This window comes from Elephas maximus, chromosome 14 (assembly GCF_024166365.1).
Source record: "Elephas maximus indicus isolate mEleMax1 chromosome 14, mEleMax1 primary haplotype, whole genome shotgun sequence".
NCBI lineage: Eukaryota > Metazoa > Chordata > Mammalia > Proboscidea > Elephantidae > Elephas > Elephas maximus.
Window position 1 is genome coordinate 21719025 of NC_064832.1, and position 23332 is coordinate 21742356.

At 38.1% G+C, this 23332-nt stretch overlaps 1 long non-coding RNA gene across 1 annotated transcript in view; it reads left to right on the top strand.

Annotated features, from left to right (window-relative positions):
* Nucleotides 1–21003: 21003 nt before the first annotated feature.
* LOC126058312 (uncharacterized) overlaps nt 21004–23332 on the top strand; it is a 33866-nt gene continuing 31537 nt past the window's right edge. Inside the window, exons 1-2 of the long non-coding RNA XR_007513180.1 lie at nt 21004–21089; nt 21192–21294. This is a non-coding gene — a long non-coding RNA (uncharacterized LOC126058312). The remainder of the gene's footprint in view (nt 21090–21191; nt 21295–23332) is intronic.

Below are 23332 nucleotides of genomic sequence, written 5' to 3' on the forward strand. Positions count from 1 at the left end.
AAGCAAGGTTGTGTCACCTTCATAACGCAGGTTGTTAATGAGTCTTCCTCCAATCCTGATGCCCCGTTCTTCTTCATATACTCCAGCTTCTCATATTATTTGTTCAGCATACAGATTAAATAGGTATGGTGAAAGAATACAACCCTGACGCACACCTTACTGACTTTAAACCAATCAGCATCCCCTTGTTCTGTCCGAACAACTGCCTCTTGATCTATGTAAAGGTTCCTCATGAACACAATTAAGTGTTCTGGAATTCCCATTCTTTGCAATGTTATCCATAGTTTGTTATGATCCACACAGTCGAATGCCTTTGCATAGGTAATAAAACACAGGTAAACATCCTTCTGGTATTCTCTGCTTTCAGCCAGGATCCATCTGACATCAGCAATGATATCCCTGGTTCCACATCCTCTTCTGAAACCGGCCTGAAATTCTGGCAGTTCTCTGTCAATATACTGCTGCAGCCGCTTTTGAATGATCTTCAGCAAAATTTTGCTTGCGTGTGATGTTAATGATATTGTTCTATAATTTCCACATTTGGTTGGATCACCTATCTTGGCAATAGGCATAAATATGGATATCTTCCAGTCAGTTGGCCAGGAAGCTGTCTTCCATATTTCTTGGCATAGATGAGTGAGTACCTCCAGCGCTGCATCTGTTTGTTGAAACATCTCAATTGATATTCCATCAATTCCTGGAGCCTTGTTTTTCGCCAATGCCTTCAGAGCAGCTTGGACTTCTCCCTGCAGTACCATTGGTTCCTGATCATATGCCACCTCTTGAAATGGTTGAATAGCGACTAATTCTTTTTGGTATAATGACTCTGTGTATTCCTTCCATCTTCTTTTGATGCTTCCTGCGTCATTTAATATTTCCCCCATGGAATCCTTCACTCTTGCAACTCGAGGCTTGAATTTTTTCTTCAGTTCTTTCAGCTTGAGAAACGCCGAGCATGTTCTTCCCTTTTGGTTTTCCATCTCCAGCTCTTTGCACATGTCATTATAATACTTTATTTTGTCTTCTCAAGAGGCTCTTTGAAATCTTCTGTTCAGTTCTTTTACTTCATCAATTCTTCCTTTTACTTTAGCTGCTCGACGCTCAAGAGCAAGTTTCAGAGTCTCCTCTGACACCCATCTTGGTCTTTTCTTTCTTTCCTGTCTTTTCAGTGACCTCTTGCTTTCTTCATGGATGATGTCCTTGATGTCGTTCCACAACTCATCTGGTCTTCGGTCATCAAATCAAATCAAATCTATTCTTGAGATGGTCTCTAAATTCAGGTGGGATATACTCAAGGTCATATTTTGGCTCTTGTGGACTTACTCTGATTTTCTTCAGTTTCAGCTTGAACTTGCATATGAGCAATTGATGGTCTGTTCCACATTCGGCCCCTGGCCTTGTTCTGACTGATGATATTGAGCTTTTCCATCATTTCTTTCCAGAGATGTAGTCAATTTGATTTCTGTGTGTTCCATGTGGCGAGGTCCATGTGTACAGTCGCCATTTATGTTGGTGAAAGAAGGTATTTGCAATGAAGAAGTCGTTGGTCTTGCAAAATTCTATCATTCGATCTCTGGCATTGTTTCTATCACCAAGGCCATATTTTCCAACTACTGATCCCTCTTCTTTGTTTCCAACTTTCGCATTCCAATTGCCAGTAATTATCAATGCATCTTGATTGCATGTTCAATCAATTTCAGACTGTAGCAGCTGATAAAAATCTTCTATTTCTTCATCTTTGGTCCTAGTGGTTGGTACATAAATATGAATAATAGTCATATTAACTGGTCTTCCTTGTACTCGTATGGATATTATCCTATCACTGACAGCATTGTACTTCAGGATAGATCTTGAAATGTTTTTTTTGATGATGAATGCAACACCATTCTTCTTCAAGTCGTCATTCCCAGCATAGTAGACTATGTGATTGTCCAATTCAAAATGGCCAATACCAGTCCATTTCAGCTCACTAATGCCTAGGATATCGATGTTTATGCATTCCATTTCATTTTTGACAATTTCCAATTTTCCTAGATTCATACTTTGTACATTCCAGGTTCTGATTATTAATGGATGTTTGAAGCTGTTTCTTCTCATTCTGAGTCGTGCCAAATCAACAAATGAAGGTCGCGAAAGCTTTACTCCATCCACGTCAGTAAGGTCAACTCTACTTTGAGGAGGCAGCTCTTCCCCTGTCATCTTTTGAGTGCCTTCCAACCTGGGGGGCTCATCTTCTAGCACTATGTCAGGCAGTGTTCTGCTGCTATTCATAAGGTTTCCACTGGCTAATGCTTTTCAGCAGTAGACTGCCGGGTCCTTCTTCCTAGTCTATCTTAGTCTGGAAGCTCAGCTGAAACCTGTCCTCCGTGGGTGACCCTGTTGGTATCTGAATACCGGTGGCACAGCTTCCAGCATCACAGCAACACACAAGCCCCCACAGTACGACAAACTGACAGATACATAGCTCTTTATTTAGTGCTAATTATTTGCCAGACACTCTTCTTAGCACTTCTACACGTGTTAACTAATTTAATCTCACAACAACCTAAGAGATGGGTACTATTATTATCATCCCATTTTATAGATGGGAAAACCAAGGCCCAGAGAATTTAAGTAAGCTAGCTACTCAGGCACACATGGTGAATTTTAATAGCCATGAATCAAATCTAATCAGTCTGACTCCAAAATCTGTGCCCTTGGCCTGAATATGCTACTGTCTCTCATAATGAAAGTTTAGTTAATATCTGTGAAATCCAAAGATATTTATTTCATTCTCTTCTACTTAAAGACATCACTCTCTTCAAGAATAGTTTCTATACAGTTGGACCTCCATATTCACAGGTTCTGAATCTGTGGATTCAACCAACTGCTGATTGAAAGGTTTTTTTAAATTAATTTTTGTTGTGCTTTAAGTGAAACTTTACAAATCAGGTCAGTCTCTCATACAAAAATTTGCATACACCTTGCCATACACTCCTAATTGCTCTCCCTCTAATGAGATAGCACAGTTCTTCCCTCCACTCTCTCTCCTCGTGTCCATTCGGGTAGCTTCTGGCCCCCTCTGTCCTCTCATCTCCCCTTCAGGCAGGAGATGCCAACATAGTCTCATGTGTCCAGTTGATCCCCTCCCTGGGCCCTTTATTCAGGGATGCTGCCTGTAGCCATCCCAAGATGGCCATGCTGCACCAGGCTAGCGGGTAGGATGTGGACAATCCGCGAATCTCTGGTTTTCTGCTGCCCTTTTTCTATCTCTCCTCTGATTCAGCATCCAGGCTGTTTCTCCAGCCTGTCAAATGCTGTTCACAGTTCCGAGATCTCTGGTTGTGACAGTTCTCACATGGTTACTTGTGTCGTTGTCGTGGGGGAAAGTTACATCTATTTATGCTGCCATCTTGCCCTACTGAAGCCCAGTTAAAGGTTCCCCAATTAAAGTTTGATTTTATTGTCATAAAAGCAGTCTGTAAGTTCTTATTCCATTGAATAATTTCAAGAATCATGAAATTACAGGTTGGTGCTAAACAGATACTCTCCCCTTTGTTGACTTGTGAAGCATAGCTGAAGTGCATAAATAGTGCTAGTTGCTTAGATAACTTAAGCAGCGTAGCTTCTTGTAAGATGTGGGGTGGGTACAACTGATAGTAACAACTAGCTGGTTGTCTATATTTCTGCATTAGAAATGGAACCTCTTCTTTTTATGTCTATTCTTATGTGTGTGGGGGGGGTCCTAAATTAGAAAAACAAAGGCTATATGTATCCTTCCAGACTTTCACTGTAAGTTTAGATCTTTAAAATGGAATACTGTCCCTCAGAGAAAACTTGTTTGTACTCTGATGGTAAACCAAGAGGGCCTGTAATTTGTGCTTAGATCATTGTGCGGATCAGAAGACTGCTTCAAGCAGTGTGACTATTAGGCTAAGGCAGTAAAGTCTCACCTTTTGTTTTGCCTTTGTTGGTTTTAAACATTATTGGATTTTGAAGCAGAATAGATTGAATAGCCAACGTTAAAACGGGGAACTCACAGGATTTTGCTTCTTAGTCTCACCAAATAAATCGATTAGAATCATAAAAATATATAAATATGTTTTAAATTTGTAATGACCTTAAATTGTTTTATTCTCTGCTGTAAGTTTTTTTTTTTTTTTTAGCAATAATCAAATACAAAACTTTTTAAAAAGCTAGAGTAAATCAGTTTTATTCATTCAACAAAAATTTATATGAGACAGCAAACGTATGCCAAAGCATTTAGGCAATGTCTCTGCCCTTAGTAGTTTGACTAGTGTGGTATCTAGTTAGGAAAACAAGCTATGCAAACCAGTCAGTACCTTTTAACTCATCCTGGTAGGTGTCCTGTTTTGGCACTCTGGTTGGGCTACATTCTTGATACAAAAGAGGGCAGCAGAGTTCTGCTTTTCTTCAGCATTTCTTAAAATCAAATATGGGCAAATGTCAACTCCTCTTTACACTTTGATGTTTTTAAATTGAGGCTACAGAGTTAACCATACTTTTTTTTTTTTTTCCTGTTTTTCTGCAGCTTGCTTACATCTTCAGAAAATTGGTTTATAGATGACTCATCTTTTTCAAGGTTGTTGGAAATTTTTACTGTTAGTTGGACTTTTCCATGTTTAAAAAAAAAAAATGTTAAACCTTCTCAGTAACTCCGAGTAATGGTCAGAAGGGAATTACTATTTTAAACAAAGGAAAACTATAACCTGAAAATAAAATATACTCATAAAAAATAAATTCATATTCTCAGGGAATTATTCTTTTTCTTCATCCATACTAATTTTTTTAGAACAATTTTACCTTGTGGTGCCAACATTATTTTACAAATAAGAAAAAATATATATAAAAAGGCCAAAAATAGAAGTAAACGGCCTTCTTGACTCTAAAGTTTGCTTTCTCAAAAAAAAAAAAAATGAAATAAAATAAACTATATGTGCACTAGGCCCTTACCCATAGAATCCGTGAGTTTATGGAGTAAATTAATCCTCTAAACACTGTATGGCATGTAGATACTGCTTTTGTATATAATAACTAAATATAATTTGAATAATGAAAAATAGAACCTCTTAAAACTTTTTCCTTTCATTGTAAACAATATTGTTATAGTTTAACTCTGCTTCTACGTAATTCATTGAGAAGACACATTGTAATGTGAAATTTAGGCAAGCCCTTGGTAGATTGAGCTTCTTGAATAAAATCTTTGAAAAGGTAGATTAGTTTCCATGTCACAACAGGTTGATATAAAATTGCTCTCAATTTTCAGTCATTTAGCCACTTCATTCTCAAGAAAATTTTAGTAACTTGATCCAAATTCTTGTATTTTTTCTTAAGCAAAATTAGTTACTCTGTGTTATGAAAAAAAATTCCTTAGCATTTTTATCCCCAACTGGTAACTATCACCAAAATTAATGTTTTTATAACTTTTCTTTATAATGTATATAAAGGAGTATTTAAACATTTGAGTGTTTAATGTATTTAGCTGAAATACTACTTTATCTAAAAAGAGTTAAGAATTATATGTTGGTTTTAATCAACACTAACCTTAAAAGATTTATCCAGTTTTTTTTCCTTTGAGGACTGTGTATAAACATGAAGATAAAGGACATATTCCCAAAAGGTCAGAACAACTGGGTTAAAACAATTAGATGGAACTTAACATAGCTGTTTGTAAATTCTGTGTTTGCATTCAGAAACCCACGGAAGGAAACCTGGCTTGGCAACAAATTATTGAAAAAATGGCTGGAGAACCGTGAGAGGCGGGGCCAAGATGGCAGACTAGGTGGACGCTACCGCGGATCCCTCTTGCAACAAAGACTCGGAAAAACAAGTGAATCGATCACATACATAACAATCTACGAACTCTGAACAACAAACACAGATTTAGAGATGGAGAACGAACAAATGCGGGGAGACAGCGATTGTTTTCAGAGCCAGGAGCCAGCGTACCAGTCAGCGGATTTTCTGGAAAAACTAGTTTACCAGTGATGGCTTGGAGACAGCAGTCCATATCAAACCACATAAAGAAGCAGACCATGACAGCTTCTCCAACCCCCCAAACAAAAGAATCAAAATCTTTCCCAAATGAAGATACAATCCTGGAATTATCAGATACAGAATATAAAAAACTAATTTACAGAATGCTTCAAGACATCACAAATGAAATTAGGCTAACTGCAGAAAAAGCCAAGGAACACACTGATAAAACTGTTGAAGAACTCAAAAAGATTATTCAAGAACATAGTGGAAAAATTAATAAGTTGCAAGAATCCATAGAGAGACAGCATGTAGAAATCCAAAAGATTAACAATAAAATTACAGAATTAGACAACGCAATAGGAAGTCAGAGGAGCAGACTCGAGCAATTAGAATGTAGACTGGGACATATGGAGGACCAGGGAATCAAGACCAACATAGCTGAAAAAAAATCAGATAAAAGAATTAAAAAAAATGAAGAAACCCTAAGAATTATGTGGGACTCTATCAAGAAGGATAACTTGCGAGTGATTGGAGTCCCAGAACAGGGAGGGGGGACAGAAAACACAGAGAAAATAGTTGAAGAACTCCTGACACAAAACTTCCCTGACATCATGAAAGACGAAAGGATGTCTATCCAAGATGCTCATCGAACCCCATTTAAGATTGATCCAAAAAGAAAAACACCAAGACATATTATCATCAAACTCACCAAAACCAAAGATAAACAGAAAATTTTAAAAGCAGCCAGGGAGAAAAGAAAGGTTTCCTTCAAGGGAGAATCAATAAGAATAAGTTCAGACTACTCAGCAGAAACCATGCAGGCAAGAAGGGAATGGGACGATGTATACAGAGCACTGAAGGAGAAAAACTGCCAACCAAGGATCATATATACAGCAAAACTCTCTCTGAAATATGAAGGCGAAATTAAGATATTTACAGATAAACACAAGTTTAGAGAATTTGCAAAAACCAAACCAAGGCTACAAGAAATGCTAAAGGATATTGTTTGGTCAGATGACCAATAATATCAGGTACCAGCACAATACAAGGTCACAAAACAGAACGTCCTGATATCAACTCAAATAGGGAAATCACAAAAACAAACAAATTAAGATTAATTCTAAAAAATAAATAAATAAAATAATACACATAACAGGGAATCATGGAAGTCAATAGGTAAAAGATCACAATAATCAAAAAGAGGGACTAAATATAGGAGGCATTGAACTGCCAGATGGAGAGTGATACAAGGCGATATAGAACGATACAAGTTAGGTTTTTACTTAGAAAAATAGGGGTAAATAATAAGGTAACCACAAAAAGGAATATCAATTCCATAACTCAAGAAAAAAGCCAAGAAAAACATAACGACTCAACTAACATAAAGTTAAACATTATGAAAATGAGGATCTCACAATCTACTAAGAAAAACGTCTCAGCACAAAAAAGCATGTGGAAAAATGAAATGGCCAAAAACACACATGAAAAGGCATCAAAATGACAGCACTAAAAACTTATTTATCTATAATTACACTGAATGTAAATGGACTAAATGCACCAATAAAGAGACAGAGAGTCACAGACTGAATAAAGAAACACGATCCATCTATATGCTGCCTACAAGAGACACACCTTAGACTTAGAGACACAAACAAACTAAAACTCAAAGGATGGAAAAAAGCATATCAAGCAAACAATAAGCAAAAAAGAAGAGGAGTAGCAATATTAATTTCTGACAAAATAGACTTTAGACTTAAATCCACCACAAAGGATAAAGAAGGACACTATATAATGATAAAAGGGACAAATGATCAGGAAGACATAACCATATTAAATATTTATGCACCCAATGACAGGGCTGCAAGATACATAAATCAAATTTTAACAGAATTGAAAAGTGAGATAGACACCTCCACAATTATAGTAGGAGACTTCAGCACACCGCTTTCGGAGAAGGACAGGACATCCAGTAAGAAGCTCAATAGAGACACGGAAGACCTACTTACAACAATCAACCAACTTGACCTCATTGACTTATACAGAACTCTCCACCCAACTGCTGCAAAATATACTTTTTTTTTCTAGTGCACATGGAACATTCTCTAGAATAGACCACATATTAGGTCATAAAACATATCTTTGCAGAGTCCAAAACATCGAAATATTACAAAGCATCTTCTCAGACCACAAGGCGATAAAACTAGAAATCAATAACAGAAAAACTAGGGAAAAGAAATCAAATACTTGGAAAATGAACAATACCCTCCTGAAAAAAGACTGGGTTATAGAAGACATCAAGGAGGGAATAAGGAAATTCATAGAATGCAACGAGAATGAAAATACTCCCTATCAAAACCTCTGGGACACAGCAAAAACAGTGCTCAGAGGCCAATTTATATCAATAAATGCACACATACAAAAAGAAGAAAGAGCCAAAATCAGAGAACTGTCCCGACAACTTGAACAAATAGAAAGTGAGCAACAAAAGAATCCATCAGGCACCAGAAGAAAACAAATAATAAAAATTCGAGCTGAACTAAATGAATTAGAGAACAGAAAAACAATTGAAAGAATTAACAAAGCCAAAAGCTGGTTCTTTGAAAAAATTAACAAAATTGATAAACCATTGGCTAGACTGACTAAAGAAATACAGGAAAGGAAACAAATAACCTGAATAAGAAACGAGAAGGACCACATCACAACAGAGCCAAATGAAATTAAAAGAATCATTTCAGATTACTACGTAAAATTGTACTCTAACAAATTTGAAAACCTAGAAGAAATGGATAAATTCTTGGAAAAACACTACCTACCTAAACTAACACATTCAGAAGTAGAACAACTAAATAGACCCATAACAAAAAAAGAGATTGAAACGGTAATCAAAAAACTTCCAACAAAAAAAAGTCCTGGACGGCTTCACTGCAGAGTTCTACCAAACCTTCAGAGAAGACTTAACACCACTACTACTGAAGGTATTTCAAAGCATAGAAAAAGACGGAATACTACCCAACTCATTCTATGAAGCTACCATCTCCCTGATACCAAAACCAGGTAAAGACATTACAAAAAAAGAAAATTATAGACCTATATCCCTCATGAACATAGATGCAAAAATCCTCAACAAAATTCTAGCCAATAGAATCCAACAACACTTCAAAAAAATAATTCACCCTGATCAAGTGGGATTTATACCAGGTATGCAAGGCTGGTTTAATATCAGAAAAACCATTAATGTAATCCATCACATAAATAAAACAAAAGATAAAAACCACATGATCTTATCAATAGATGCAGAAAAGGCATTTGACAAAGTTCAACACCCATTTATGATAAAAACTCTTACCAAAATAGGAATTGAAGGAAAATTCCTCAACATAATAAAGGGCATCTATGCAAAGCCAACAGCCAATATCTCTCTAAATGGAGAGAACCTGAAAGCATTTCCCTTGAGAACGGGAACCAGACAAGGATGCCCTTTATCACCGCTCTTATTCAACATCGTACTTGAAGTCCTAGCCAGGGCAATTAGGCTAGACAAAGAAATAAAGGGTATCCTGATTGGCAAGGAGGAAGTAAAGCTATCACTATTTGCAGATGACATGATCGTATACACAGAAAACCCTAAGGAATCCTCCAGAAAACTACTGAAACTAATAGAAGAGTTTGGCAGAGTCTCAGGTTATAAAATAAACATACAAAAATCACTTGGATTCCTCTACATCAACAAAAAGAACACCGAAGAGGAAATAACCAAATCAATACCATTCACAGTAGCCCCCAAGAAGATAAGATACTTAGGAATAAATCTTACCAAGGATGTAAAAGACCTATACAAAGAAAACTACAAAGCTCTACTACAAGAAATTCAAAAGGATATACTTAAGTGGAAAAACATACCCTGCTCATGGATAGGAAGACTTAACATAGTAAAAATGTCTATTCTACCAAAAGCCATCTATACATTTAACGCACTTCCGATCCAAATTCCAATGTCATACTTTAAGGGGATAGAGAAACAAATCACTAATTTCATGTGGAAGGGAAAGAAGCCCCGGATAAGCAAAGCATTACTGAAAAAGAAGAAAGTGGGAGGCCTCACTCTACCTGATTTCAGAACCTATTATACAGCCACAGTAGTCAAAACAGCCTGGTACTGGTACAACAACAGGCACATAGACCAATGGAACAAAATTGAGAATCCAGATATAAATCCATCCATGTATGAGCAGCTGATATTTGACAAAGGACCAGTGTCAGTTAATTGGGGAAAAGATAGTCTTTTTAACAAATGGTGCTGGCATAACTGGATATCCATTTGCCAAAAAATAAAACAGGACCCATACCTCACACCATGTACAAAAACTAACTCCAAGTGGATCAAAGACCTAAACATAAAGACTAAAACGATAAAGATCATGGAAGAAAAACTAGGGACAACCTTAGGAGCCCTAATACAGGGCATAAACAGAATACAAAACATTACCAAAAATGATGAAAAGAAACCAGATAACTGGGAGCTCCTAAAAATCAAACACCTATGCTCATCTAAAGACTTCACCAAAAGAATAAAAAGACCACCTACAGACTGGGAAAGAATTTTCAGCTATGACATCTCAGACCAGTGCCTGATCTCTAAAATCTACATGATTCTGTCAAAACTCAACCACAAAAAGACAAACAACCCAATCAAGGAGTGGGCAAAGGATATGAATACACATTTCACTAAAGAAGATATTCAGGCAGCCAACAGATACATGAGAAAATGCTCCCGATCATTAGCCGTTAGAGAAATGCAAATTAAAACTACGATGAGATTCCATCTCACAGACTGGCATTAATCCAAAAAACACAAAATAATAAATGTTGGAGAGGCTGCGGAGAGATTGGAACTCTCATACACTGCTGGTGGGAATGTAAAATGGTACAACCACTTTGGAAATCCATCTGGCGTTATCTTAAACTGTTAGAAATAGAACTACCATACAACCCAGAAATCCCACTCCTCGGAATATACCCTAGAGATACAAGAGCCTTCACACAAACAGATATATGCACACCCATGTTTATTGCAGCTCTGTTTACAATAGCAAAAAGCTGGAAGCAACCAAGGTGTCCGTCAACGGATGAATGGGTAAATTGTGGTATATTCACACAATGGAATACTACGCATCGATAAAGAACAGTGACGAATCTCTGAAACATTTCGTAACATGGAGGAATCTGGAAGGCATTATGCTAAGCGAAATGAGTCAGAGGCAAAAGGACAAATATTGTATAAGACCACTATTATAAGATATTGAGAAATAGAAAAAACTGAGAAGAACACATACTTTTGTGGTTACGAAGCAGGGAGGGAGGGAGGGAGGGAGAGGGTTTTTTATTGATCAATCAGTAGATAAGAACTGCTTTGGGTGAAGGGAAAGACAACACTCAATACAAGGAAGGTCAGCCTAATTGGACTGGACTAAAAGCAAAGAGGTTTCCGGGATAAAATGAATGCTTCAAAGGTCAGCAGAGCAGGGGCGGGGGTCTGGGGAACATGGTTTGAGGGGACTTCTAAGTCAATTGGCAAAATAATTCTAATATGAAAACATTCTGCATCCCACTTTGAAATGTGGCGTCTGGGGTCCTAAATGCTAACAAGTGGCCATCTAAGATGCATCAATTGGTCTCAACCCACCTGGAGCAAAGGAAAATGAAGAACACCAAGGCCACACGACAACTAAGAACCCAAGAGACAGAAAGGGCCACATGAAGCAGAGACCTACATCATCCTGAGACCAGAAGAAGTAGTTGGTGCCCGGCCACAATCGATGACTGCCCTGTCAGGGAGCACAACAGAGAACTCCTGAGGGAGCAGGAGATCAGTGGGATACAGACCCCAAATTCTCATAAAAAGACCATACTTAATGGTCTGACTGCGACTAGAGGAATCCTGGCGGCAATGCTCCCCAGACCTTCTGTTGGCACAGGACAGGAACCATCCCCGAAGACAACTCATCAGACATGAAAGGGACTGGTCAGCGGGGGGGGAGAGAGATGCTGATGAAGAGTGAGCTAATTAAATCAGGTGGACACTGGAAAGTGTGTTGGCAACTCTTGACTGGAGGGGGGATGGGAAGATAGAGAGAGAGGGAAGATGGCAAAATTGGCACGAAACGAGAGACTGAAAGGGCTGACTCAATAGGGGGAGAGCAAGTGGGAGAAGGGAGTAAGATGTATGTAAACTTACATGTGACAGACTGATTGGATTTGTAAATGTTTACTTGAAGCTTAATAAAAGCTAATTGAAAAAAAAAATGGCTGGAAGGCTTATGGCCAAAAAATATTACAAGCCATTACTAACCAGAAGTTGGGTTTTCTTGCTAAGGAAAGCTTGTTGCAATATTAGGTAATGTTGATGTAAATATAGTGGCAGGTTCCTAGACAGGATGGTCTATGCATCTGGTAAACGGATTTGCAGTATTGAAGTTCCTTTAGGGTGCTACATTTTAAGAGAGATTCTGACAAACCATAGACTGTTTAATCCAAAAGCAGGTGACCAGAATAACCCAGTATCTGGTGATAAGTATGAGACTGTGAGAGGTTTAAGTAGACCTACTGAGCTTTGCCTCAGAAGTAAGACCATGAGTAGAAGTAACAGTGGTGGGTTGGCTGAGCCAAATAAGAGAAGGTATCAAAGAGCTGGGCAGCAGTGGAATGAGCTGTATTAATACCCAGAGAGGTAAAGCTCAATGATTCAGAACTTGGGATCTAGAGGTAGACCTGGATTGTGATCCAGGCCCTGCTTTACTTCCTGTTCTGTTTTGAGCCTCTCTGCCTCATTTTTCCCATTTGTGAAATGGGGATAATAGTATTTTCCTCATAGGATTATTGTGAATACAAATAAGATCATGCATGTAGACCACTATGCCCAGTCTCTGACCCTGAGTAAGCATTCAAGAAATGTTTAGGATTCACGAGTGGTTTTAAGCCTGAGATGAGCAGCCATGACATCTTTGGGCAGCATTAGGGAAGAGATTCTTAACCCTGGGAGAACGGCGAGACCAGATGACCTTCCCTATTCTAAAATTCTGCATTTAGTTACAGTATTGAAAACAAAAGTTATAATACACGAAAGCATCTATCATTTAGAAATGGCCATTAAAAAAAAAAAAAACATTTTCAGTTGGCATAAAGCTATTTATTCATTCATGTCAGGTACCAGGAATACAGCGGTGAACAAGGTAAAGACTCCTCTTCTTGAATTTACATTTGAGTTGGGGAGAGTGACAGAGCAGTTTAAAAGAAAAAGGAGATTTTGCTTAGAGTTTGTGGTCTACGCCAATGCTGTTTGATGCCTAAAGAAATGCCCATCCCCAGCCCTCCCTCTTCCTTCCCACTGCTAAAGAGACTGGAAGAGCTAGAAGCTTGCTTCCTCAGTGTCCTGGCATCTAAGAACTGGTTGCTGTTGAGTCAACTCCAACTCATGGTGACCCCATGTGTGTCAGAGTAGCAACCTGTGCTCCATAGGGTTTTCAATGGCTGATTTTCAGAAATTGATATCCAACCCTTTCTTCCAAGGTGCCTCTGGGTAGACTAGCACTGTCAGTCTTTTTCAGTTAGTAGCAGAGCATGTTAACTGTTTGCACCACCCAAGGACTCCACCTAACGTCTAGGGGTAGCCATATAACAGATTCTGGCAAATGCAATGTAAATGGAAGTCTGGTAGACTTCAGGAAAAGCATTTGCTTTCTTCTTTTTTTTTTTATTTAATGCAGCTATATTTAGTGCTACCCTATGGGGTCACTATGAGTCGGAATCAACTAGACAGCAACAGGTTTGTTTGTTTTTTTCTCTTTCTCCTACTTTCTTGCTTTGAACTTAAATGTGATGCATGGAGCTGCTATAGCTGTCTTGGAGCTATGAAGCAAAAAACTAATGTTCTGCAGAAAGGCAGAAAGGGAGAAGGAGCCTGGCTTTTTTATGACATTGGGGTACTACTTGTTACAGATTAAATTATGTTCCCCTGAAAGATATGTTGAAATCCTAACTTATGAACATGATCTTGTTTGGAAATACAGGTAGTTTCTGACGTACTACTGGTTTCCATTCCAACGATTCTGTCATAAGTGGGTTCTAATGTAACTTGAATAACTCATTTTTTAGTTTTGTTTTCATTGTTACTGCCTTGTATTATCAGTATCTTTATAAATCTGACCTTTATTTATCTTTGGGGGTTGGAAACATTACACATAAACTTACGGATATATTTTAATACATACATACATTAAAAGAGGTACACAAATTATAAAAATTTACTCCAACAATGAAGAAGAGTTGGACAATGTTGACATTTTGTCAGTTGCAGTAATCACTCCACTTGTGGAAGGTTCTGGATCTGGATTATCCTTGGGAATGGGGGTGGCGTTTCTAGTCAGAGAATTAGTGAGAGTTGTCTGTATAGTCCTTTTCCTTCTTTCTTCATATATTTCACGGTAACATCTCACTGCTTCCCAAATCTGCCTGTTGACTTTAGCAAAGCAATCAACATTTGGGTCCATGTTTTCAAGCAACTGAAGCCCCTCATTTAGTTTAGAAAATTAAATCTATTCAGCAGTGTTTTGAAGACAGTAAATCATAAAATTGAACATCTGCATGTGAACATCTGAGAATGAAAACAGCAAATTACATGCTCAACATTGTATGTAGCACATATTACTAATGATAAGATGTACCAAAAAAAAAAAAAAGAAAGGTCACAAGTATAGTTGCTTGTAACTCAGAGACTTCCTGTAGGGTTTTGGAAGATTTTATCAGTTAACACGAGGTCATACCAGAATAAGGTAGTTCTTAGTTCCATCTGAGTTCTGCCCTTCAAAAAAGAGAACGGACACAAACAGAGGGAAGATGAACTTGTGGAGATGCATCTGCAAGACAAGGAATGCCAACAAGTGCCTGAGGCTGCCAGAAGCTGGAAGGAGACTAGGAAGTTAGAGAAAGCATGGCCCTGCCAGTGCCCTAAATTCAGACTGCCAGCCTCCAGCACTGGGAGACAATGTGTGTCTGTTCTTTAAAGCCACCCACTTGTGGTATTTTGTTATGGCCACCCTAGGAGACTAGCACTCCACTGTACTGGCCCTGTGTTACACCTTTCTCCAGATTTCCGTTTATATGAGGTAATTAAACATTTTTGTTGCTTCAGCTACTATTGGTTGGATATTCTCTTGCAGCTGAAAGCTTTCCTAAGAGATAAAAACCCAGTAACCCAGTGCCGTAGAAAATTTAATTTAACTATTAATTTGGAAGGACTGATATTTGTTTTAAGATTCAATATCTGGGAATATTAATCACTTGACTTTTTTTTTTTTTAAGAGTTTTTAGTTTCTTCAATTTATGGGTGCTTTTTGTTTGTTTTGTTTTCAATCCTGTGACTGTCTTTTGCAATACCTTTAGATTCTTGTTTCAAATTTATGCCTATGCATTTATTAGTTATAGCTTATTAGAACAGTATTTTTCCCATTTCCAATTAGTTGTTACTAGTATAGAGGAAAGGTACCAGTTCTTTCTATATACTGTATCATATTTATTCACTTTAATAAACTTATCAATTTTAATTAGCTATTAGAGATATCTGAGTTTTCTAGGTATATACCATCTGAAAATAAAGATTACTTTATGCATTGCCATTGAGTCAATTCCAAATCATAGCAACCCTATAAGACAGAGTAGAACTGCCCCATAGAGTTTCCAAGGCTGTAATCTTTACGGAAGCAGACTGCTACATCTTTCTCCCACCGAGCAGCTGGTGGGTTCTAATTACCTACCTTTTGGTTACCAGCCAAGCACTTACCCAGTGTGCCATCAGGGCTCCTGTGTCAGTACTTTACCCACCAATTAATGTATTTGCTATTGTTGTTGTTGTTAAGCCATCAAATTGGTTCCAACTCATAGCGACCCTATATACAACAGAACATGCCCACAGTCATTGTTACGCTTGAGCCCATTGTTGCAGCCACTGTGTCAACCCATCTCATTGACGGTCTTCTTTTTCATTGACCCTGTGCTTTACCAAGCATGATGACCTCCTCCAGGGACTAATCTCTCCTGACAACACGTCCAAAGTATGTAAGATGTAGTCTCGCCATCCTTGCTTCTAAGGAGCATTCTGGTTGTACTTCTTCCAAGACAGATTTGTTCATTCTTTTTGGCAGTCCATGGTATATTCAGTATTCTTCACCAACACCACAATTCGAAGGCGTCAATTCTTCAGTCTTCCTTATTCATTGTCCAGCTTTTGCATGCATATGATGTGATTGAAAATAAAATGGCTTGGGTCAGGTGCACCTTAGTCTTCAAGGTGACATCTTTGCTTTTCAACACTTGAAAGAGGTCTTTTGCAGCAGATTTGTCCAGTGCAATGCTTCTTTTGATTTCTTGACTGCTGCTTCCATGAGTGTTGATTCTGGATCCAAGTAAAATGAAATCCTTGACAACTTCAGTCTTTTCTCTGTTTATCTTGACATTGCTCGTTGGTCCAGTTGTGAGGATTTTTGTTTTCTTTATGTTGAGGTGCAATCCATACTGAAGGCTGTGGTTTTTGATCTTCATCAGTAAGTGTTTCAAGTCCTCTTCACTTTCCTGGAAGGCAGAGCTGAAGTCCAGGGCTGAGAGGCCTCAACTCAGAATCCGGAGAGTGTAGCAAATACCTAGAGTCTTGGCCACAGGGCAGGAAGGCAGGGTCATTGTGTAAATTGTCTCAGAGAATGGAGGATTATTTTCAGAACTTTGAGGGCTAATGTGATGTGTTCTGCTGACTTGCTTGGTGCCTGTTATGCCTTCTTTTCCTCCAGTTTCTCCCATTTATAATGGAAATGTCTAGCTTGTGCCTGTTCTGCCATTGCACCTTCACAGATGAAGAGGAATTTTTGGATTTTGGACTTGGAGTTAAGGATTTCGCTATAATACGGTGGGGCGAATATGTTTTGCATGTTGCAAGGATGTGATTTGGGGGGGCCAAAGGGTGGAATGTCATGGATTGAATTATGTCCCCCCAAAAATGTGTATCAGTTTGGCTGGGCCATGATTCCCGGTGTGATTTCCCTATATGTTGTAAATCCTGCCTCAATAATGTTAATGAGGGAGGATGAGTGACAGTTGTGTTAGTGAGGCAGGACTCAGTCTAAAGATTGGATTGTGTCTTGAGGCAATCTCTTGAGATATAAAACAGAGAAGTAAGCAGAGAGACTGGGGACCTCACATCACCAAGAAAGCAGTGCCAGGAGCAGAGCACATCCTTTGGACCCGGGGTCCCTGTGCAGAGAAGCTCCTAGTCTGGGGAAAGACTGATGAGAAGGCTGACAGAGAGAGAGAAAGCCTTCCCATGAAGCTGACACCCTGAATTTGGACCTTTAGCCTACTTTATTGTGAAGAAATAAATTTCTCTTTGTTAAATCCATCCATTTGTGGTATTTCTGTTATAGCAGTACTAGATGACTAAGACAGAATTAAGTTTTGGTAATTTTCATATTTAAATAGTTTTTATTATAATCTCTTGGAGTTTTATTAAAAATTATTACTGAATTTTATAAAATGATTTGGCCTTGATGTATATAATATGTTGTTGTAATGAATGTAGATTTTCTTATGTTTATTATTGGAAAAATTTTCCTTAGTTTAGAATGTCTTGCTTGGAACTTTTGTTGTATTTTATTCTTGAAACGAAAGAGGGCAGTGGATTCTACTCATAGACGATTCACTTATAAATTATGTTCCACACATTTCCAAAAGGACTTTGTGTTTGCTTACAATAAAATACTTGAGTGCATTAAAATAGAAAGAGTAAAGTAAAAAATTATATAGAGGAGGAGAGGAAAATACATTTATTCAAAACCGAGATTAGTAGTAGTTTTACCAATTAAGGATTAAATTAATTATGAGTTTTCTTGTAGCTATGGCAAAGAAGGAAATAGAGAAATAGATTCTTTGGGAGACAAAAACTTTTTCCTGTTCCAAAGTGCCTAAGTTGTTCATTGCATTGATCCCTATAGGTGAAACAAAACAACATATCTTCAACAAAAATTTAATATGACATGAAGAAACTTACATATATATGTGTATAAGATATAAATTTTAAAACGATATATATGTTTTAAATATCTGGTAAAATGTAAAAGGAGGACTGGGCCTTTAAACCAGTACCTCAGTAATAACTCTTCATTTTGGTGCACATATCCCAGATCGGATGCATAGTCTTCACGCTGTCCAATAGAAATGATGGGGGTAACTCTCTGTGTCTCTGCTGTCCAGTGCAGTAAACCTACCCTAGCACATCTGGCTATTCAGCACTTGAAACGTGCTTGAGTGTCAGAGGACCTGAATTTTCCGCTTTATTTTTTAAGTTTAAATTGTCACACATGGCTAGTGGATACTGCATTGGTGACCAGGTTTTCATTCAGTTTTCTAGTTCAGATGTGCAGTTTGCCTGCTGCCAATTCTTAAGGCCATGGATTATGTAGTGTGACCTATCGGCAATGGTTCCCATATTCCAAACTAAACTCAAAGATGAAAAATTATCATCAGCCTTGCAATTTTTATTGAGCCTGCTGTTAAATATTTCCCAAAAGAAAATGAAGTCAGTCAGGCTATACTGTACTAAGCAAATAAGCTTCCAAAAAGTTTTGTGTATGTATGTTTGTGTGTATGTATTTTACCGGTTTACTTCTGGGAATGTGCATATTCTTCCATCGCAGCTTTTTTTTTTTTTTGTCCTAACTAGAAATAATTTTCATACAAAACAGCTCAGGTTTCAACACAAACCTTGTTTCACATAGATTATTAATGTGTACCATCAGTGGAACTCACGCTAATTGTTTCAAACATCCACAAATAAGAATGGAGGGCAGTGAAGTATGTTCACAACTGCACATGGGTGATGTTGAACTACCATATCTTCACTCATGATTGCCTTGCTTCTTATCTCTGTTTTACAGTGACTTCAGTTAAATGTTTATCATTAGTGTGTGCTACTTTAAGCTACTAGTAGAATTAACTTTTTATCTTTTATTTGTAATGATAAAATTTCACTAATGTTTAAATTTGTCTTAGTAATTAATAGTTGTTGTAGACATTCATTATTACTCAGCAGTGTTATTAAAAATTTTAACTCTAAGCAAGTGTTTTTATTTGTATTTTAAAGTCTAGTTAATAAAACTTACTCTGAATAATTATTCAGTTTTTCTTGAACTTAATATTATGGAAAATTTCAACAGCTCATGGACAGTCTCGTTTGTCTCTAGCCTGTATATTTGCTCACAAATTGTTCTGCATCAAATCTCCCAAATTTTCTCTTTTTCTTACTTTCTTTCCTCTAGCTCTGGATCTCCCTTTCTTTTTGCTTTCCATTTATTTGTTGAAGAACCTGGGTCATCTCCAGCCATGGCAAGATGAATACTTGGTTCTTACACTACATCTAGGAACCCTGAGTGGTGCAAATGGTTAAACACTTGACTACTAGCCAAAAGATTGGCAGTTTGAACCCACCCAGAGGCACCTCGGAAGACAGGCCTAGCAATCTGCTTCTGAAAGGTCAAAGCCTTGTAAACCTCATGGAGCAGTTCTACTCTGCACACATGGGGTCACCACGAGTCGGAATCAACTCAGCACTATGACAACAACAGCAACAATGTTCTATCTACCAGTTTTCCAAATAATGAGAATTTGGCTGGCCTTTGTCTTGGATTCCTGGGAGGTAACCTCTAAATTCCTTGAATTTCCTGAGTGTTAGAAATGTCTTTGTTTTTCCTGGGGGACACCTCAGACCACACCTGAATTTATGTTAATGAGGTAGTTCATGGTAGGCCCCTAGATAATTTATCCTAGTGAGATGACTCACAATGGGGGCTGGCCATGCCAGAAAGACAAACCATGTGATTGAAACTTTGTGCCACAAGATAACAGCTCAACTTCCATGGAGAAGTTCAGTCATGTGGTCAATGATTATGGGTCAGTCAATCTTGCCTACATAATGGAACCCCAATAAAAACTCTGTACACCAGAGCTCAGGTGAGATTTCCTGGTTGACAACTTTCGCTGTATTCCTACACACTGATGTGACAAGTGAGTGAGCCATTCTTGAGCACAATGGGAGCCCCATGTTTGGGGTCCTCTCAGACCTCATCATATGTGTCTTTCCCTTTGACTGGTTCTGGTTTTTATCCTTTTACTATAATAAAACTGTAAGTGTAGTGCTTTCCTGCAGTGTGAGAGCATTCTAGTAGATTAAAGCATTATATTCTTAGTTTTTATCATAATAACAGATTGCCTGTAAATATATGCCCTTGGAAAGGTGTTTTATTCTGCAATGATTGAACGCTTTTTGCTGGCATTAGGTGGGCCAAAAGAAGATAAAGGGAAACCGAGCTCCACTGCTTTATGACCTTTTTCAAAGATGGTGATCTCTACCAGGTGTTACGTTAAAACTGAAAATGCAGCCAGTTGAGCATTAAACCCTCTCAGCTGATTGAAGGGCAATCTCCATGCAGCCCCAAGCGTGTATGAAACCTTCAGCCACTTTCCCATCATCTTTCAGTCCCCCTCAAAGCCAGCAAATAAATATTAAATCCAGTGTAAGCTTGTGCTTGCTCTGCAAACTAAGCTTCTTGCGTATGAATTTGGAGTTGCAACTGTTTGGATATTAAGTTTTCACTGTGTGGATATGAACCCAAGGGAATGGCAACAGACGGGGAAGGACCAAGCATCTTCTCAAAAAATATAACCAATGTCACTGAACAAATTGTGTAGAAATTGTTAAATGGGAAGTAATTTGCTGTGTAAACATTCACTGAGAACACAATAACATATTATTTATATATATATATATATAAAATTGTCTCCAAAGATATTTTTGGATCTGAACCAAGTTGAGTTTCTGGATTACCATGCCAGAGTATAAACAACACAGGTGATTATCCACCCCCACTGAGGTAATTTTAACCAGGACAATTTTAGAGAATGTAATGTATCCACTTTGTTTTACAGGAAGCTCTGATTTTGAGTGATGCCACCAGGATGAGCCTACCAGACTGAGTTATTGACAAAATAATGTAGCTAAGTGAACAAATTGACCTGTGAGTGGGTTGTTTACTATTTTTCATTTAAACATTAGAAAATATCTTCCTCCTCACCCCATTGTGGCTAATAGTGTTGCCTGATGTCATTCTATATAACAGATTGTAAAGCCATGTTGTCAGCCTTGAGGAGGAGACAGTTCATTCATTTGACGTTTTCTGAGTACATGCCCTATGCCAGGAACTGAAGGTTTTGAGGAATAAGGTAAGGCACCTTCGTTCAGGAAGCTTACTCAGGGAAGGTGACATATGTCTGATAGATTATTGAGCAGTACCTGGTTATGTACCAAGAATATTAGAACATAAAAGAGGGAACCTGAGAGTCATGGAAGGCTTCACATGTGAGGGGTGACATGTGAGTTAGATCTGGAATTTGACATGTGAAGAAGAACTTTACCCAAGCAGTTTGTATATCTTGAATATACCTAAAGAAAATTATACACACACGAAAGAAGGCTGCCTTGAGATGTGGGGGAAGAAAGGATTGAGCTAAATGGGACTCAAATTAAGCAAAAGACTAAACAATTATCTAAACAGTTAACATCAACTATTTTGAAAGCTCAAATAAAATGAGTAGAGAAATAACAAAATACAAACAATTACATGGGCAAAGCCCATGGATACATAAATCTTAAAGAAAATGTGGCTAGTAAATAAAAGTCAAAAAATATTCAGTCTCTAAGAATAAAGAGCAAGATGTCACCTTAAAGACTAAGGTGCGCTTCTTCCAAGCCACGCTGTTTTCAGTTGCCTCGTGTGCATGTGAAAGCTGGATGATGAATAAGGAAGACCGAAGAAGAATTGACACCTTTGAGTTGTGGTGTCGGCGAAGAATATCGAATATACCATGGATTGCCAAAAGAATGAACAAATCTGTCTTGGAAGAAGTACAATCAGAATGCTCCTCAGAAGCAAGGATGGTGAGACTATGTCTCACTTACTTTGGACTTGTTATCAGGAGTGATCAGTCCCTGGAGAAGGACATCATGCTTGGTAGAGGGTCAGCGAAAAAGAGGAAGACCCTCAATGAAGTGGATTGACACAGTGACTGCAACAGTGGGCTAAAGCATAGCAATGATTATGAGGATGGTGCAAGACTGGGCAGTGTTTCGTTCTGTTGTACACAGGGTCGCTATGAGTCAGCACTGACTCGACAGCACCTAGCAACAACAGCAAGAATAAAACATGCAAAGAAACTCCACAGTGAGTTTTTGATCAATTATCATTTTTGATGTAATTGTAGTAGTGAGTACTGATTAGGATGTGGTGATGGTCCCCCTTACCTAATGCTGATAACATACATTAGTAGAATCTTTTGATGATCTAATTTAGGATGTGTTAAAAGCCATAAATATTTCATAACTTTAGCTAATAATTCTACTTCTTTTAATATACTTTGAGAAATACTTCAAAATATACTAAGAACAGACATTTATTGAGTGCTTACTACTTGGCAGTACTACTACTCATAAGGACATAACCCGTTTCCATCAAGTCTATTCCAACTCATAGCACATACCATCTGTTGACTCATTTAACCCTCCCCAGGCTCTTTGGGAAACCCTGGGGGCATAGTGGTTAAGTGCTACAGCTGCTAGCCAAAAGGATGGCAGTTCAAATCTACCAGGTGCTCCTTGGAAACTCTCTGGGGCAGTTCTACTCTGTCCTATAGGGTCGCTATGATTTGAAATCGACTTGATGGCAACACGTACGTTTTTAGGTGGCTCTTTGTGGTAAGTAAGGCTATAAGATGAGTAAGGAAGGCACAGCAAGGAAGAATAAGTTGCCTCAGCTGGTAAAAGAGAGAGACAGGATGCAAATCCAAGAGCCTGGCTCGGAATGTGCACTCCCAACCACTGTGCTAATCTTCTCACTCAGGGATGCACACACAAATGTGCACACGTGTGAGTGTGTTAAGGAATTTCTGGGATGGTAATTCTTAGTAGTTAAATAGCAGAAATTTGGAAGTTACTGACAGGGTTACAAGACAGTAATGAATAAAGTGTGTGTTTATTCTATATAGACCAATATGTGGCCTTTAAAAATTGTGATCATGAAAAGTGTGAAGGCACACAGAAGATGGTTTTGACATAACATGAAGTGAAAAGGGATATAAGATTATAAAATATCCATTATGGTGGTGGAATAATGTGGAAAAGGAGAGCACAAATGGTAGCACAGCTTGAAGAATGTAACCATTGTCACTGAATTGTACATGTAGAAAGTGTTGATGATGTATCTTT